Genomic DNA, 21201 nt, shown 5'->3' with positions numbered 1-21201 from the left:
ATTTCCCGCCGCTCCCTCAGGGCGTGGATTCCGGAGATGAAGTGGAGCAGGTCCCAGTCGCTGCTGATGCGGCCCCTCCTGCGTCACCCGACATGCCCCCGGTGCTTGTTGTCCCTCAGCCGAGTGCGTCTGCGTCTTCCTCGACTCCTGCTGCTGCGCCTGGTCCTGCACCCTCGCCAGGTGTTCCGGCTGTGCTGGATGTTGGGGGGGCTGCGGAGCATCCTGTTGTGTGCGGCCCGGTTCCCCATGTGTTTGAGGCTGCTGCAGTACTGCGACGGGCGTTGGTTCGCCCGGTTCGTGAGGGCCGTGGCTCTAGGTCCGCCTCCGGCTGTGAGGATGTGCGGCCAGTGCCCAAGCGTCCTAGGCGCTCTTTTACTGCTTGGGCTGATATGGAGGACTACGACGCGGGTGGAGCTTCGGGAGATGGTGTGGCGATTCCGGGTGCCTCGTGCTCTACGACGCTGGTGGTCAGCTGTTGACGATGATTGTGCGTCTAATTTACCTCCTGTTCTTTCTCCTGCAGAAGGTTCTACGCAGTGGGAGGTGGTTGCTCCTACAGCCGTGGATGGTGTGGATCCTGGTGCTAGCCGAGGCATCAAGCTGGTGCTGAAAAAGGATGCCAAGCGTGGGAGGTCCCAGCAGGTACAACGTTCAGTGGTTGCCAAGGGGCCCTGTGAGGCAGCTGAGGAGGCACCCAGTGTGCTGCCCATTGCCCGGCCTCATGGGAAGGTGCCTCTCCCTCTCATCTTGGCCTCCGGAGTGGCGATTGATGATGACCATCCGTTGAATTTTGAAATTGTTGACCGTGTGCGTCCTGATCCGTGGTGCCCTTCTACCATCTGGATTCGTCGGGCTAAGTGTTTTATTGTAGGTGTGCCAGAGTTAATGCCTGATCCTCGTACGCTCAATTGTGACCATGTTTCGGAGGACATTATGTTACTTTGGGAGGCGTATTGTCTTCGCTTCCCGCCGGAAGAGCGCCCGGACAAGTATGAGATCTTTTCGTAGTCTGTGTGCTTGCTGTGTGTTTGGTGTGGTGTTGTGATGTTTTGTTGTATTTTTCTTTTGTTTTCTTGTGTTTTTGATGTCGGCCCTTCAGGCCGGTGTTTAGTGACTTTTTGTATGGTTGTGTATTGATTTGTTTGTTTCTTGATGTACTTTGTTGTTGCATTCTTGGTCCTTCAGGCTAGTTGTTGTGTTTATGCCTGAATTTGTTTTCAGGTGTGCGTGTTTATTGTAATTGTTTATTTTGGTCTCGCCTTTTGTTTATGGGGTGGATGGCTTGGTGTGTGTTTTTTTTTATTAATGTATTGATTTTATGTTGCTTTACCTGTTGTACGTGTTTGGACAGTCTTGTGTTTGCACTGTTCTATTTCCTGCTATGCCTCTTGTTGTATGTTTTGTTTTTCTGGAGGTGTTGTTTTGTACTGTGATTGCTGGATTGCCATTGTATTCTGTTTTGTGCTTTGATGTATGCTGTATTTTTCATGTTTTTCTTGTGTATGTGTTTTGTTGTGCTATGCTGTTTTGTTGTGCTATGCTGTCGGCCCTTCTGGCCGGTGGTCTATTGTTTTCCTTTATGTATTCTGTATTTTTATTGTATTTAATTTGCATGCTCTGCATGTAAAAATAAAAAAAAAATAAAAAAACTTCACTGTTAAACATGGTATTGTAAAACTTTCTGCCACACTTTGTATTGAAAGACTTACTGCAACACCTTACTATGTAACACATGCTTCCCTACCTTGTATTGTAACATTATCACACGTTGTATTAAAATAATTATTGCCTCATCTTATATTGTAACTGTGCCACACCTTGTATTGCAAGACCTACTGCCACACAATGTATTGTAAATCTGCCATACTTTGTATTGTAATACTTACCTTCACCCCTTGTAACCTATTATCATATATATTGTTGATATAACCATTTTATCAGTAATTTTTATATATTAAACATAATTATTCCAGAGCCCGGCTCTGTGGTGCAGCGGTCAGCACGGCCGCCTTTAAAGTGGCAGACTCAGGTTCAACTCCTGGCGGAGCCTTTTTCTCTCCAGCTAAATTTACACCCAGTTAAATTAACTGATTATTATTTTACGTTATCTTCAGTAAAGTATTTGTAAAAAAAGTATTTGTATTCTTCTCAAAGCTGTCACACTCGAAACAATTGCCTCCTCCATCGAGATTTAAGATCGAGCACTGTGTCTACACGGACGGCTCAGTCCAATCTTCTAATGGACAGACTGCAACAGCATGTGGGTTTTTCATAAAAATAATTTTTGCACAAAGACTGTCAGTGTCAGGTTAAACAACTGGCTGAACTCCACACAAGCAGAAATAGCATCATTACAACTACCCTGGAAACACAAACCGTAACTGTCTCTATTTTCCGCTTGTTACAACTTGTAATAAAGTTGTTACATCTTGGCTTAACGTGTTTGTGACGTATTAGAACGTTGTTACAACTCGCTATATTGGTTGTTATAACTGGTTAGGAGGTGTTAAAACTCGTTCGAACGTTGTACCAACGTCGTAGTTTCGGTGTGTGTTTGGCGGGTACCTACCAGTACATTAAAAAACATTGAGGAGGAATAATATTTTGTGATTCAAAGTATGCTCTTCAAGCAATCGAAAACTTCTTCTGGAAGATCGACAGCAAGAACCTCATAATAACAATTATTATTGATTTAATTGCTACACAGATTAAAGGGTCTCGAATCTCCTTTATATGGATACCTTCACACATAAATATAACCTATCATAATGAGACAGACATTGCAGCCAAATTAGCGTGCGACAAACATGAAGTTGAAGTAGATCTAGATATCCCCATCTCTACTGTGAAAAGTGTATTGGTCCAAACACTCAGGTCTGATAGAAAAGAAATTACTGACTCCCAACGACCTGAAAGTTGGAAGTCGAAGTAAAACTTTTAAAGTATTAAAAGCTATCATTTGTTCAGATCTGAAACCTATATCTGTGGGCAGCACAAAACGTCCACCAGACTGTGCGACACAGTAGTTGCAAGGATCAGGTTTATTACCGTTACCTGTGGCAGATGGGTGTTACGACCCTAGACCTCTGGGTATGGTTCCTCTGTTACAGTTGTTACAAAATATATAACAATACGGCCTTGCCTACTAAAGTGTCTAGGGTAAATAACTCAACTGCTTATTCTACAAAGCAATATACTTAAAGTAAGGGTAACAAAGAACATACAAATATATAAATGGAAATACAGGCAGCCAGAAATAATAATGCACCAGAAAACAATAAACAATATTATTATATAAGCACCGACCACTACTTTAAAGCTTAAATGGGTAGATGGGTACGCACATAATGGTCTAACCAAGGACTTCAGCTATGTTACTAAACAATAAACAAAGACCACAGACTTAACTCCACAACATGTCCACGCCAGCCAGTTCCTCCCACGCGACTGCGTTGCTCAAGCATGCACGGCATGTTGTTTACACGGTACCAACTAAAACCCACATGAAACCTCTACATACTCTGCTATCAGAGAGTAATACTAAAGAACATAATTATAACTAAACTTATATGTATATAACACTGCTAAGGTTTAAAAGAAATTAAGTACAATCAATAAACAGGAATAATTACAGGGGTGAATCAGTGACGCTAGCTTGATACACTGCACGCATACTGTTGGATATTTCCAACATCGAATACAGCATTGTTGTATTCTCATTACTTATTACTAATCATACTAAATATTGTAGTAAGTAAAATTAACAACTCGTAGAATTCTCATGTACTAATAATTCATCTGTGCATTAGGCTAGAATTCTCACGTCACCTGACGCCAGTATTGCGTCAGATTTCTTTACAGTAAAACACATTATATTCAATTTGTGTGAGAATTAAATCCGATTCTCCATAATTAAAGCATTCTGTATGACAACTGATTGCAGACGAATTGTTCTCTAACTAAAAGCCGAATAGAGCGTTAGAATCATAGCGTCTACCTCACGATAGTGTTAACGTCATCAATGAATGCCATGGGGAGACATTAATTTCTCTCCCTTGTATATTTACTATTCTTAAATCGGTAAATAATAATATTTCGTTCATCTAAATAATAAACCCGTCCAGTCTTTAGAGTTTCAAGCGCGAATGCGAGAAATATTAATGTTCAAGACAATAATTTGTGTTATGAACGTCGACTCGGAGTGGGTTGGAGGGACGCCATCCCCTTCAGTCGGTCGGTACGCGGACACGTGCAAAGCCGAAAGGAAGCAAAGCTGCGCTTACCGTACTCATAAGAACACGCCATTGCCCAGCAAATAGGGCAAGTGTGTCCATCCACAGATGAAAGCCGCCACTGTGAGGCGTGAACGACCTTGCAGATAATATCTTCAACTAGTGCTGGTGTTAAATGAGGGACCCCTAGACTTGGTTCCTGACGACACGTGATCAGCCAGCTTGAAACGCATCAATCCAGGATAGGTTCACCGGAGCCTGGGATGCGAAATTACGGCAATCTTAATACTTATACAGTGCCCAAAGCTAAGTACCCTTTATTTGATGCATCATTTACAGGTTTAATAATAGCGGGGTGATTGTTCATCACGCGGCGAGATAACACCTAATAACAGGTGATTAGAATTCCATCTGTAGATATTAATAATCTTGAATATGAATTGAGTAGTTAAATCAATTGCTACTGGTAGTTATTTATCTTGCAGCTCGAGAGACGAATCCTCAGGCTGTCTTCTCCATGTTAACCGTGCCATTCGTCAGTGTGCCAGACTTGGAGATTAAGAGGACTTCCATGGTTATCTAAAGGAATCAACGACAAGCTAAGGCTTATTTCTTTTTATTCATAACCTTGCAATTTGATGTATTCAGAATGTTGAATATTAATGTGTGATTTACTGTAACTCATTACTATGCTCATGTTCATGTTCTTCTTTATATGAATAATATTATATTCAGCATTATTTATAGGATTAGATTATTATTAATTGAATTAGTGAACGAACCACACTGATTCCTGGACGTACTTACCTCCAGCAATAACCCCCCAATGTAGGTGTTTGAGGTTTGTTTCTTTAATAATACAGCCCATTAATTATTCTTATGATCATACTTTCTAGTCATATCCATAGTCACTGGTTTTCTCTAGAATTTTATCTAATGATCTGAAATTCTCAGTTTCCCTCTTTACTTTAAAAGCGGGTGGTCCTTCGTCATTTAATTTACTACTTTAATTATTAATTAATCAGAATCAAGCCCAAATATCCCACATTATGGTCCTTATCGAACCGGATAGGCATTAAATTTATAATTAAAATATTAACCATTAATAACTAATCCTTGTGTGATAGAAGCTAGACTAACTATTTAATTAATTGTGTCAACTAACAGTGTAACACATCAGTTAGCCTAGATCACACTAACAGCTACCTTTACATAGCTTTAGTGGGTCATAGCCAATTACCCACAACATTTAGACCTACACTTCATACAGAAGTAGAATCTTTAGGTCACCAAGAGCAACAGCTCATAACCTTATATTAATCACTAACACCAATTAAGTGTTAACCAATTAGGCTATACCAATGTTTCAATGTGGCTGTCAGCAGACTGTCCATTATAGCCTGAATCCATGTTATAATTACTGATTCACTCAAGTCAGTGGATCATTAACATATTGGGATCCAGTATACTAATATAAATTACTGATCTCATACTAGTTAATCATTACTAACCCTGATAATATTTTATTCCACAATTAGGAGTACATTCAGGAGTTAAGTAATATTTACGGCAGTAGAATACTTGCCAAACACAATTAATTCTTTTGTGTTCATTTAATTTCTTATACACATAATTACACAAGTGTATATTATATAAAATACAAAAAACCCAAAAACACAGCACAATTATTTGCACATTACTACACCATAATATAATCTATGCCAGCCTTCATTAGGTAGCAATTTAGGCTGTGATTGTGTTGAATCTGGCACAAGCACAGACTAAATATAGTTGTAGTTTCTCAAGTAGAAATTCTCACGACTAGGCTTGAGCTAGTTAGTGACATATATTATTCTTTTGTGCTGAACCTATCAAGGGTGGGATTAACCATTTATTGTGTAATTATTTTATTGCATATTTCTATGTATGTCTTTGAGTGTTACTGTAAGTCCACTACCCATCCGAGGCTGATTTAGAAGAGCTAAGCTGAGGAACACCTGTAGTGAGACCAAGGTACCACTCAAATCTTAGTTGCTTATTATTAGGTAGGTAGCTAACCTCTAAATGAGGTAAATTACAACCAGCCTCAAGAATATTAGGCTGTTAACACTTATGCCTGCTCTACATCAAGGAGCAGACACCATAGCTATACCACTAGCTATATAAGCCCTATCAGGCTGTCAATAATTATACCTGCTCTGCATCAAGGAGCAGACTATAGCTATACCACTAGCTACATAAGCCCTATCAGGCTCAATTTACCACAAGAATGAATCCTTTAGAAAGGAACGCAAGATTCTTGACAGCTCTTCAAGGTCCTTTAAGAAAACTGCATATGAAATGTCATTTCTGTGTCGAAACTGACCCAGGTGACGTCTATAGACTAGCAAGTTCCATAAGGATCGCCAGCCAAAAATATGACTATATCAAGACTGTAATCGAGACCCACAGGAATTTACTCCAAGCCGGTCATACTGTCTCAGACCACTTAAGTCTAACAGAATCTGATCTCGATAACTATGAACATTCTGTTCAAACCAGTTTAGACCGATATAAGGAGGTGCTTGCGAAACAAGATATTCCCGAGTGGGTAGATCAGATCATTAATAGACCTGTATCCAAGTTAACACTCAGCTCAGATGAAATACTTGAGCTAAATCAAGACGAGGAGAATCCTCTAATCAATGCTGATCACTATACAAGATCAACAACTGAAGATCAACCTTCATTTTCTAACCTCTCATCTAATACAGCTTCATGTGATGATTTGTTCACAGAGTCTGATCAAATTTCAGACCACTCTTCTCAATGTTCCCTGGATTCTATAAGTTCAATACATAATGCTACTGAATTAACTAGCTTATCACCAGAACCCAGAGAAACAAGTGAAGCTGCAGATGAAACAAGTGAAGCTGCAATGATCAGTGAATCTGAACGAGAAAATGATAAAGCTAATGCTGCAGCAGCAGCCGAAGCTGTAATCAAAGCTGAGGCCAAGCAAGAAGCCTTAAGCAACACAAGTAATGGTCACAATTGCTCCCAACAGCCTTCTAAAGTAAGTGCTGACAATGAGAAGACTATTATAAACCTTGTACACCAATTATTAAATTTATCTTCACCAGAACAATCAGTTGACTCTTTACAAGCCTTTAGTTTTCAGCTTGAGTCACTGATAAATTCTTTCAGTAAAGAGGTGGATCACCCAACTACTGAGTGGATGACTAAAATTATCATCCAGAGAAAATTGTCTGGTGACACACTTAATAAACTATATGTATGCCAGAATGGTAATACCCTGTCAATGCAGGATATATTTACAGGTTTGCGTAATATGAGCAATCATACAGCAGACCAAGCAATTAATGCTAAATCTGAATGCACCAAAACTGTACCTACATTAGTTTCCTTACCTGAAACTTCTAAAGTGACACTGTCACTAGGTAACCAAGGTGCTAATACTCAATGTGACAACAATCAGTCAAATACTGATTCATCAGTGAGGCCTAAAAGTCCCACAGGTGCTCCTAAGAGACTTAATAGTCCAAAGAGCACTGTTAATAATCCATGTAACCAGAATCAGTCAAACACTGATTCATCAGTGAGGCCTAAGAGTCCCACAGGTGCTCCTAAGAGACCTAATAGTTCAAAGAGCACTCCCAAGAGCCTGTTAATGGTTCCCCAGAGTACACCAAGTACTCACAAGAGAATAAATAACAAGCAAATGCAAGCAGCAAAACCATCACAACCTGCAAATACTGTTTTACCTAAACCGGTAACACCTAAACGATCTGTAGGATGGGGAATGTGTTTGTTTTGCAATCAAAAACATTCTGTGTACAAATGTACTAATTATCCTAATAGAGACACAAGAGTCAGACGACTCAAACAGTTACACAAATGTACTAGGTGTCTCAAACCACATAATGTTAACAGCTGTGACACCCCACTGAACACCTGCAATAGGTGTAGAGGGGGCAAGCATCATGCTGCACTGTGCAAATTAGTTAGGACTAACTATGTCAATCCTAGAATAGGACGTAGAGAATCTACACCAGTACAGTGCTGCAAGATGCGAGATGTGTACAGCGTAACTTCACAAGCATCTCAAGTGGATGCTGCTTTGCCTACTGCCCAACTTCAAGTGAAGAACAGAGGAGCCAAGATCACCATACGTGGACTATTTGATCAAGGTTCCCAGAGAACTTTCATTACTCAAAGGGCAGCAGAGGCACTTAATTTACAACCAATAAGACGGGTAAAATTAAACTTGTCAGGGTTCATGATAAATCGAGGAACCCATGAATACTCAGTAGTTCAACCGCTTGTACGACTAGGTAGTCAAGCCAAGGCTGTCCAAGCCATTGTTGTAGATCAAATACCTTTAGACTTAAATATTAAGGGTCTGGGGTACACAGCCCACTTCCTGCAGGAACGTGAAATTAATTTGGCTGACAACAAATTAATGTCTGACCGCCTTAACAATGTAGATGTACTAGTAGGAGCCGACTACTATTACCAGTTCATAACTGGACATGTTAAACGATTGGGAATAAATATGCTCCAATCTGCAGGAGGCTACTTACTTACTGGTAAAGTTCTGAATGTGAACAAGCCTAAACCTGCCAACAATAATAAATTAGTCAGCAGTAAATCAATTCTCCAGCAGCAAGCTAAAGGGAGAAACACAGCTGAATAATAAACTCAGATTGTATGTAGTACAATTGATACTCGCCGAGATGTTTCATAGCTCTCAGTGAAAAGCAATGGTCCGTACTCAAACAAGTACAAGTCACAGCGACCAAGCCATTGAATTCACTGCAGACCTAGAATTATTCTCGACAAGTAGTAATTGACCACACTCAGTCTTCCTAGTTAAATTGCAATGTTAGGCTAGAGAATCTAGTACTCCCTAGGAATTAATAATGTTAGGCTAGAGAATCTAGCACTCAATGCCACTGGCATTTCCTGAATTTAGTGATAACATTCACTAGGACCACTGGTCCACTATACTTGCGCTTAAAGGTTTGCCAAGAAAACCTTCTTAATACCATGTTTTCTGCACTAAGAGTTAGTGATAAATACTTGCATTAATTGTTTGAGTTGTTTTTCTTTCGTTTCTGCTTATTTAGTGTAGGAGCGCAGCACGAACAAACTTGAAAACTTACTAATATGTAAGTGAATTTCCAGAGAACTAATATGTTTAATGCATTATCGTTAAACATTAGCATTGTTAATTAACATGCTTCATGAGCTTAACATAGCTCACCTTAGAATTAACGTAATAATATGAGTGCTCGTTCACCATGCGCACGAGCTTAATATTGCTCGCCATGATAACTGAATGACAAAACTCCACCTCGTTAATTCGAGTTCACTGAACTCACCCTGTTAACTGTTAACGAGCTCCATGTAGCTCACCCTGTTAGCACTAGCTAACGAGTTCAATGTAGCTCACCCTGTCAACACTGTTGACGAGTTCACTGTAACTCACCCTGTTAGCACTGCTAACGAGCTCCATGTAGCTCACGCTGTCAACACTGTTGACGAGTTCACTACAACTCACCCTGTTAGCACTAGCTAACGAGCTCACTGTAGCTCACCCTGTCAACACTGTTGACGAGTTCACTGTAACTCACCCTGTTAGCACTAGCTAACGAGCTCACTGTAGCTCACCCTGTCAACGAGTTCACTGTAACTCACCCTGTTAGCACTGCTAACGAGCTCAATGTAGCTCACCCTGTCAACACTGTTGACGAGCTCAATGTAGCTCACCATGTTCACGAGTTTAATATAACTCGACCAGTTAATGAGCTCAATACTGCTCACAATGTTAATTCGAGTACATTTTGCTCACATTTAGCTTAGTCCCTTACTTAGGTAGGTTAGAAATTCAAACCATTTATTTAGGTAAGGCTTAGGGACTTTAGTTAGTGTCAACTGAGTACTTGTCTAATCTGTACTCACCATTAATTACAGTTGACTATACTTATAGAGACTGATTTAATAAACTCAAATTCATGTAAAGGTGATTTCGTATTAACAAGTTTACAGTGTCAAGCCTATGAGCTGCCATTTAATTCGCTCATAAGTCAAAATGACTAGGCTACTAGTCTCACTGTCGACTCAGAATTTTCCTTGATTTAATGAATAAACTTTTCAGTTCTCTACTTTTCTATTATTTTAGCTAGTTAGCAAATTAGTTGTACCATCAGTCAGCATGACTACTGCACGGCAGTGCACATTTAATTCAATTTCCTCATTTGAATTTGAGGTGATCGTGATGCTGGGTGATGTTATTGTCTAGTAACTCAATAGTTACAAGTCACAGCGACCCTAGACAGTGACCTTACTGTAGTGTCATAGTCTCCTTGATCTTAAATGACTAATAACACTTTACTGTATAATCATACAATAGTGTTATCAGTTCTTAGGAACTTATTCTGAGTTTACCTACGATTCAGCAGCTACGTAATACACCATTACATGTCACTGCGACCCTAGTTGTTGAGTTTATTGTGAGCTTTAGAGTGTTCCTGATTACCGATAACTTAATCATTTAATGTTTCAACATTTCATGCATGTTTCCACTAAGGGAAACTGCAAGCCTATTACAACTCTGAACAAGAGTAATTTCCTTCACTTTCCACTTAGATAACTGTGATGATGCCACAATGTGATATCACGTAACGAAACCTTACACGTCACTATGACCCAAGATATCGCATCACCGTAGATTCTGTTAGTTTAAATTGGGAGAGTTAAATTTTATAAATATTGTGTAGGCTACAAACAACATGTTTCATTTGACATGTAAATAGCAAGACTCAAGTTCTTGTAAGTCCTTGATAAATCCGGGACGTTCGTTATGTGTGTACTAACATACTAACATATTAACATACTAATGTATTAATCTTAATATCACTTCAGGATAGGTCAGTACAACACAGTACACTGCGACCCTGGGAATCCCCCCCCGGAGTTATGTTGGATATTTCCAACATCGAATACAGCATTGTTGTATTCTCATTACTTATTACTAATCATACTAAATATTGTAGTAAGTAAAATTAACAACTCGTAGAATTCTCATGTACTAATAATTCATCTGTGCATTAGGCTAGAATTCTCACGTCACCTGACGCCAGTATTGCGTCAGATTTCTTTACAGTAAAACACATTATATTCAATTTGTGTGAGAATTAAATCCGATTCTCCATAATTAAAGCATTCTGTATGACAACTGATTGCAGACGAATTGTTCTCTAACTAAAAGCCGAATAGAGCGTTAGAATCATAGCGTCTACCTCACGATAGTGTTAACGTCATCAATGAATGCCATGGGGAGACATTAATTCCTCTCCCTTGTATATTTACTATTCTTAAATCGGTAAATAATAATATTTCGTTCCTCTAAATAATAAACCCGTCCAGTCTTTAGAGTTTCAAGCGCGAATGCGAGAAATATTAATGTTCAAGACAATAATTTGTGTTATGAACGTCGACTCGGCGTGGGTTGGAGGGACGCCATCCCCTTCAGTCGGTCGGTACGCGGACACGTGCAAAGCCGAAAGGAAGCAAAGCTGCGCTTACCGTACTCATAAGAACACGCCATTGCCCAGCAAATAGGGCAAGTGTGTCCATCCACAGATGAAAGCCGCCACTGTGAGGCGTGAACGACCTTGCAGATAATATCTTCAACTAGTGCTGGTGTTAAATGAGGGACCCCTAGACTTGGTTCCTGACGACACGTGATCAGCCAGCTTGAAACGCATCAATCCAGGATAGGTTCACCGGAGCCTGGGATGCGAAATTACGGCAATCTTAATACTTATACAGTGCCCAAAGCTAAGTACCCTTTATTTGATGCATCATTTACAGGTTTAATAATAGCGGGGTGATTGTTCATCACGCGGCGAGATAACACCTAATAACAGGTGATTAGAATTCCATCTGTAGATATTAATAATCTTGAATATGAATTGAGTAGTTAAATCAATTGCTACTGGTAGTTATTTATCTTGCAGCTCGAGAGACGAATCCTCAGGCTGTCTTCTCCATGTTAACCGTGCCATTCGTCAGTGTGCCAGACTTGGAGATTAAGAGGACTTCCATGGTTATCTAAAGGAATCAACGACAAGCTAAAGCTTATTTCTTTTTATTCATAACCTTGCAATTTGATGTATTCAGAATGTTGAATATTAATGTGTGATTTACTGTAACTCATTACTATGCTCATGTTCATGTTCTTCTTTATATGAATAATATTATATTCAGCATTATTTATAGGATTAGATTATTATTAATTGAATTAGTGAACGAACCACACTGATTCCTGGACGTACTTACCTCCAGCAATAACCCCCAATGTAGGTGTTTGAGGTTTGTTTCTTTAATAATACAGCCCATTAATTATTCTTATGATCATACTTTCTAGTCATATCCATAGTCACTGGTTTTCTCTAGAATTTTATCTAATGATCTGAAATTCTCAGTTTCCCTCTTTACTTTAAAAGCGGGTGGTCCTTCGTAATTTAATTTACTACTTTAATTATTAATTAATCAGAATCAAGCCCAAATATCCCACACATACTGGAACATCCCAAATATGGTCATCCCCCCATGAGACGCCACAGTCTCCCCCCACAGGAATGAACATGCAATAGCATTAACAAAATATTAAATACAGGCACACTACAGCATGCTACATTTAAATCAAACATATATATATATATACTGGAACACAACTGGATACAATGTTTTATTTAAATAACTGAGGAAAGAAATAATGAACATACATATTTATCATGATAATCGTTAGAATCAAATATATGGATTCGTAACATCCCTCCCTGTCCTTAAAGAAAAATGAAATTAACTGAAGGTTAATTTCATTTGTTGACTACATGAAGGTATAGCATTGAGTACTCCAACAACACAAAATCAATGTATAAAACAATCAATTAAATTAAACCTATGCAATAACCAAAAGGTACATCCTCATGTATGTCAATTCACATTAGGGTACTGCAATGAGGAATCCCCTGGATAAGGCATCAGCAATTACATTTTGCCTTCCAGGGATATGTTAAATTACTATGTTGAACTCTTGTAAAATCAAAGACCACCAAAGAATTCTTTGGTTCTTACATTTCATGGAGTTAATGAATGTCAGGGGATTATGATCTGTGTATATGACAACTTGATTACCTGACAGGTATGTTTCAAACTTCTTAACCGCCAAAATCAAACAAAGAGCTTCCTTCTCTACCACAGAATAATTAGTTTGTGCCTTATCAAATTTACGAGAAAAATAGTATATATGGTGCTCTAAATCATCTTGTCCTCCCTGGAAAAGAACCGCACCTGCTCCTAGATCCGAAGCGTCTATGTGCACTATAAATGGCTTATCAAATTGTGGACTGGCTAATACAGGTGACGTTGGGAGAATTCCTTTCAACTTTTGAAAAGTGTTCTGACACTCCTGTGTCCACTTGAACTTTACAGGCTTTCTGAGAAGATTAGTTATAGGTGCAGCCACAATGGAAAAATTCTTGCAATATCTTCTATAATATGCACACATCCCAATAAACATCTGAACAGATTTCTTGCTCGTTAGTACTGGGTAATCCACAATTGCCTGGATATTGTCTTGCAACGGGACTATCTTACCTTGTCCGACCTCACGTCCCAAGTAAATTAATGTTCCCTTAGCCCAGCTACATTTCTTTACATTTGCAGTTAAATTAGCATGTCGTAACACTGCAAACAATTGTTTCAAACTAGAAATATGGTCATCCCAACAATTACTAAAAATCACAATATCATCTAAGTATGCTCTACAATCTGGGACATCTTTTAGCAAAGAATTCATCATTTTTTGAAAAGTTGCTGGGCATTTCACAGTCCAAATGGCATCAAATTAATTTCAAATACTCCAAGCTGTCACTTCCTAGCAAAGTTAGTAAGTGGTATCTGGTGATACCCCTTAGATAAATCTAGTTTTGATACATATTTAGCTTGACCAATTTGGTCAATGCATTCTTTTAGCAAAGGTAGTGGGTATACATCAACTACAGTTACCTTGTTTAGCTACCTATTGTCCACAACTAACCGCCATTTTCCATCTGGTTTTGGTACTACTAAACACAGTGTACTCCAGGAGCTCTGGATGGGTCGAATGAAACCATGGTGAAGAAAATAATCAACTTCCTCCTGGATGATACGTCGTTTCTCGGGGGTCACTCGATAAGGGTGTAGCCGAATTGGAGTTACCTCTGTCAGTTGAACATCATGAGTAATGAGAGGTGTCTGAGTGGGGACCTCCCCAAACAAGTTGGAGAACGTCTTCAAAAGGTCCTGGAACTCTGCTCTTTGTTCATCCTGCAAATGACACAACAATTCTTCCCCGGAACTGGAATTAGATAAAAGAGGATTACCATCTTCCCCTACAACAATTGTCTCCTCAGGGTTTACCTCCTCATTAACACAACAAACCACAATACTGGACCCACAATAAGCCTTCAAACGATTCACATGCACAATCATTGACTGACGGGTATGTTTGGGGTTACAGACTTTATAGGTAAGTTCACGGAGACGTTTTACCACTCGATAAGGTCCTCCAAATTTGTGTGACATAGAAGTTCCCATACGAAGCTTCAAGACCATTACTAAATCTCCTGATTCAAACTCTGAGTTTGGCCTTGAACCGCTTATCATGCCGCTCCTTCATTGCCTGTTGTGCCTCGCCCAGATGTTGTAACGCCAACTTCTTCGTTCGAGACAGCTTGCTCTTCACATCCTTCAGGTATCTTTCACTCTGCCTAGCTGTTACATCTCCCAACATTTTCTCCTGCAACATTTTTAAGGGTCCCCTCACCTGATGTCCAAACACAAGATCAAATGGGGAGCAGCCTAGGGTAGTGTGCAACCCGTCCCTGGCAGCAAATAGTACAAATGGTAAATTGTCATCCCAATGTCTGGGTGAATCTTCCCCGGTTATTTTTAACATCTGTTTGAGGGTTTGATGGAACCGCTCGATCCCCCCTTGACTCTGAGGATGGTAAGGACTAGAGAAGTTATGTTGAATTCCAAAAAAACTACAAAACGTTTTAAAGGTTGTGAAACAAAAATCGTTCCCATTGTCAGTTTGAATGATAGGGAGCATACCAAATAATGAAAAAAAAACTTTTCAAGTGCATTATGAGTGTAGAAGCCCTAATGTTATGCAAGGCATATGCTTCAGGGAACCTGGTGGTTATACATAGGATTGTAAACATAAACATATTTCCTGATTTAGTTCGGGGTAAGGGGCCGACACAATCCAACACCACTTGTGTAAAAGGCTCCTCTGGCGCTTCAATAGGGTGTAAGGGTGCTCATGGAACAGTCTGGGTTAGGTTTACCAACAGCTTGACACACAACACAATTGTGACAATATCTGACCACATCCTTTTTGAGTTTTGGCCAATAGAAATACTTACATATTTTATGATACATATTGGAAATCCCTTGGTGATCCATAAGGTCATCATAGGCAGCTTGCAATACCTGCTCCCTATATCCCTTGGGTACGACGAACTTGGTCCTAGACTCACAATCATCTGATTAGGGAGTTCCTGGTGATATCCATCGTCTCATCAAACATCGATAATTGAAGTAGCAACCCGTACACTCATCCAAGGTATTAATAGTGTCAGCTGCTTCTGTATAACATTCAGCTAGACTGGGATCAGTACTCTGCAACTCACTCAAGGTCTGGGACTCAATAGCTGGAGCGAGCGGGCAAGGAGCTGGTACCTGGGCCACCTCTTTCAGACCATCTCCTGGGTCAGAATAAATTAGGGCTTTGACTCCAGCCTCACTCTCGACATTTGCTTGAACTAAGAATGTATCCTCAAGGTCCACCTCCCTGTCTGAAGGGATCCTGGCCTCGAAAACATCCACCTTTGAAGTCACAGGACTTACCTCACCCTGCTTACCCATGGATCTGGTCACAGCATAGGCTGGATAGATGACACCATCATCCGCATCCGGTTGAGCCAGCACACAACTAGGGTTAGTAAACATGATCGGACACTCTGTCCTACTAACTTGACACTTGTCAAACTCATTACTCACAATAACATCAACCCCAGGGATGGGCAACTGCTCACTAACTGCTACAGTGCACCAACCTGGTGTAATAATTGATTTCAGGCGAACTTTAACTAATGGTACACCCTGGACATGACCTCCAAATCCCTGCAATAATACTACTTCACCAGTGTCTTCTGTGCTAATATCAGCAAGAGCACGGTGAGAAATTAGAGATTGGGAAGCACCATTGTCCCTCAGTAACTGCACTGGCTTTCAGCCTCCACTCGTACAAAGTTCTTCACCAGCCAAATTATAAGGACTAAAATCAGTCATCCAATTTGGCTTGACTGGAACAACATTAGAATTAATTGCTTGCAATTGGGATATTGACTCATTCAATGGAGTTCAATATCAATAATAATAGCCTAATATATTTGAATAGACTACACTACCACGTTCAGAGGTTAATTTACCTACCTAACAAGAAATAACTAATTATTTTGAGTTGTGCTTGAACTTCACCATTAACTTTCGTCCGGCTAGCTCACCTTTATCACCATTAGATGTAATGGTGATCATTCAGCAGCACTCAAAATGTATACACACAAAATAATGAGTACAAGAAGGAATATTATGGATATACTCTAATCAGAGTTATCTTAAGGTTTAATCCCACCCTTGATAGGGTCAGCACAAAAATGAATAATATATGTACAACTAACTAGCTCAAGCCTAGTCGTGAGAATTTCTACCTAAGAAACTACAAATTTATTTAGTCTGCGTTTGTGACAAATTCAGCACAATCACAGCCTAAATTCCTACCTAACAAAGGTTGGCAAAGATTATATTGTGGTGCAGTGATGTGAATATATAGTTGTGCTGTATTTTTGTTTTTTGGGGGATTTTGTAGTTTATATAAATGTGCACTTGCTTCACACAGGTGAAAAACAATTATGTACAGTTAATTTTGGCTTGCTAGACACAGCCGTTTGTGGTAATTCATTGTGTTGATCAATTTGTAAACTACATGTGACCTAGACTCACCTGACAGGTGGACACCATCTCTTGCCAGGTTTTGCCTGTATGGTCTGGCTGTAAATTGAATATAAGTGGCATGCAATCGTACTCGTTTTTTCAGCCTAAAGTTTATATATTTGGCAGCTCTTTGGTAATATTCTGGGGTTACTCCCCAACGATTATTATTACTCAGTCTCCCCAACGATTATTATTACTCAGTTGGCGAGGTTCCACCAATGTGAATACTACCGAATTGCTGATGAGTTTAAATGAAGAAATTATGGTTTTAAGGTGATTAATTACCTCAACTGGATGTCGAGTAGGATGGATGTCATTACCACCTAAATAAATAATGGTTAGATGGTGAGGCCACTCTAACGCAGGTGTTAGTGTGGAATTGTTATAGAAGTTATGAGCTGTTGCTCCTGGTGACCTAAAGATTCTTACTTCAGTATGAGGTATAGGTCTAAGTGTTGTGGGTAATTGACTGTGTCCCAAGAGTGCTACCTTATACATGAGGTATAAGTAGCGATGAATTGGTGTGAATTAGGCTAACCTATGTGTTACGCTGCCGGTAGACACAATTAATTAATGTGGTTAGTCTAGACTACTTCACACGACGATTAGTTAATACTAATTAGTATATATATTTTTATATTTATCCGGTTCGATAAGGACCATAATGAGGGATACCTGGGGCTTGACTCAAATTTTTAATTATTTAATTAATCAAATTAATAACGAAGGACCACCCACTTTTGAGAAAAGAGGGAAACTAATAAAAAGTGATCATTAGAAACACAAGGAAGAACCAGTGTCTATGGATAAATATTAGAAAGAATAATCACTTAAATAAATAATGGACTGTATGGTTAATTAACTAAAGTCAGAGCCTCAAACACCTACATTGGGGGAGTATTGCTAGAACTTCATATACGTCTAGGAACTAGTGTGGTTCGTTCACCAGTTCATTGTTGAATAAAGAATATTGTGACCAAATTATTACAGAATCAATAGGTAAATACAAATAGAAAATATTAATGATTGTTAGAATTAGAGAGTAATCATCTATGTAAACACATCCATCTCCAGTTCACATGACAAGCATTCAATATGATAATATCATGGATATGTAGAATAAATTGGAGCAATTAAAGGTGTACAAAAAGTCTTAGCTTTAAGACGATTTCTATGACATCATTCGTGCCTCGTCCTCGTGATCTCAGGATCTCCACATAGAAGCCCTTAGAGGTGAATAACACGAATGTAGTTAACGGCTCGTTGACTCATCACATACGAGCTGTAATTTAAAGGATATTACGTAGCATTGAACTAGGCTACTTAAATCTCAATATTTATGAAAATAGAAATAAAGATTAGTGCGGTACTAACATTGGATTTTTAACGTCTTGCGATGTAACGACAGACTGCCCACGAAATATACAATCTCTAATGATGCATCAAGAAAGAAATATAGACTTATCGATGAGTGTAGTGCATGCTGAAGTCTGCAGGTATCGCGTCTCAGTCTCAAACTTCCACAATGTTGTAACGTGGTTGAGAGTTTGGCTTGAATATCGACGCGTTATTATTTGACCGAGCACTGTAGATCACATGGAAGAATAATTATTCGTTTTAAGCTGAGTATCAGTGTAATTCTTGCTGATAATCCCAATGTCACGTGTCTCAGATTCTGACGCCACGACTTTCCTGTTCAAGTACGTGCTCTCGCTGCTCACTCCGCAACACGAGCTACCGCACACACACACAATGGCGTCTCCTTCTCCCTCAACCCGCGTCCCCGCCTTCACCACAGAAATTATTTATCATGAATAACACTATTTCGCGCAATTGTGGCTGAAAGACTTTAATAAAGACTGGGTTGTGATTCTAGGGATTTAAATATTATTGCTTTCCCGTCTTATGGTGGTAAACGAGAAAGGGAGAAGATTTTAGTTTTCTCCATGTCATTCACGCGTGACAGAAAAACTATTACTTGATAACAATTGTAACTAAAAACTCTCGATTTAGAATTATTTGGGAGTTATGTTATCCATAAATAATTATCACACGGAATACTGATGATTTTAGAGAACCACATTCAATTCTCTAGCACACTGGCAATAAATGTGTTTAACTAGATATAATCTGCCGCAATACTGGTGCTTGATTTCGTAAGAATTCCAGCATCCATATGTAGATATAATGGTTAGTTTATGTGAACATTACTGTTAGTAAGTTTTAGTGACAACTGTAGTTAGTGTATAATAATACTGATTTATTATAATACAATAGAAATGTATTAGTGTTGGAAATTTCCAACAGTTATGTTGATGTGTGTATAATTCATCTAGTATTTCGCTGGGCAATTTTCGTTGAAGGACTACTTTGGTCATCCATTCACTAGTAGTTATATCAACCTTAAGACTGAATATTCTTAGTAGTGACTCAAACTCCATGCTGAAGGATTGTAATGAGTCAGCAGTCTGATCAGGTTGAGGTAAGTCCAGCAATTGTAGTACAAGATGTATGACAGTTTTCTCATTGCCAGCATTATCCATATTGGCTAATTGGTAAGGCCTTGTGGGGCTTGTACTTGGGTCGCTCATAATACTGAAACAGTACTGATGGTAGCCTAGGGTAAAATTCTGCACTCACTAGGCGATAATCCTACCTCTACTAGAAGTTAGCACTTAAAATTAATACACATTAGATATATATACAATCATACACACTAATGATTTGAGTGATAAACCAGTGTCACTGGAAGTACCTTTAGGTTAGCTCTTCTATATCACTCTAGGATGGTATAGACACTAATTAATCACTCAAAGGTGTAATGATCATAAGTAAATTATTATATATACACAACTCAACTCGAGTTGATAAAATTACACCCAAAATAGGGTCTGCACCATTCATTAATGGTGCTAGGTTGTTTAATATAGTACAACTGACTATGGTAATAATGGAACTAGGATGAACAATAAATAGTTCAACTAGTCAATGGTAATAGGGGACTAGGTTATCTATAAATACAAGTCAATGTATATCCTACACTGTTGTGGGTTGGCAATTGGTAAATATTATATTGTGAACACTAGTGCAATATATATTAAATAATTTTCTATTTTGGAGAAATAATATACACAATTATTGATAATAGCCTCTTAATTAGCCTCTATGTAACTTCTAATATTATCAAGAAGTATTAAATATCATTAGTGACATCGTGAAATAAACTCCACAAAATTCGTGGAAAATCTCTCGCGAAATTTAACACCACGAAATCCGTGAACAATCTCGCAAAGACACAGCCACTAATTTGGCTGGCTTCAATATTAGCGCTGTCATTTCACGAAATTACACGCCACCAAATATCTGTGGGTGACCCAGAAACCGCTGATGAGGCTGAACTGAACTGAAGGAGGCTCCTGAGCTCGCTCGAGGCAATGCCGCCATCTTTGACTGGCTTTGTATAAATCACACTGCACTAGTATATTTAATGAATCCACTGTTTAACTGGTTCATCCGGTACTAAGATGACCAAATAATCTGTCATCCGACTCGAAGATGACCAATAATGTGGGTTCAAAGAACCAAATAATCCGGTTCCGAAGGACCAAATAATATGGGAACCGACCTGTGAGATTTATATTTAATTTAATTTATATGAATTTACATAGAATTTATATTTATGTTAATTTATATATTTTGATAGCAATTTGTATGATGTTAAGTAGACTGTATTTCTGCAATAATCTCACAAATCGATCAACTACACATTAGGGGGGGGGGGGTTATATTGAGTTTATATATATGCAGCCAATCAAACTACAGTATTAAACTACATATATTAGTATACATTGAAGAG

Source organism: Procambarus clarkii, chromosome 33 (genome assembly GCF_040958095.1).
Source record: "Procambarus clarkii isolate CNS0578487 chromosome 33, FALCON_Pclarkii_2.0, whole genome shotgun sequence".
Classification (NCBI taxonomy): domain Eukaryota; kingdom Metazoa; phylum Arthropoda; class Malacostraca; order Decapoda; family Cambaridae; genus Procambarus; species Procambarus clarkii.
This window is presented reverse-complemented; position numbering follows the sequence as displayed.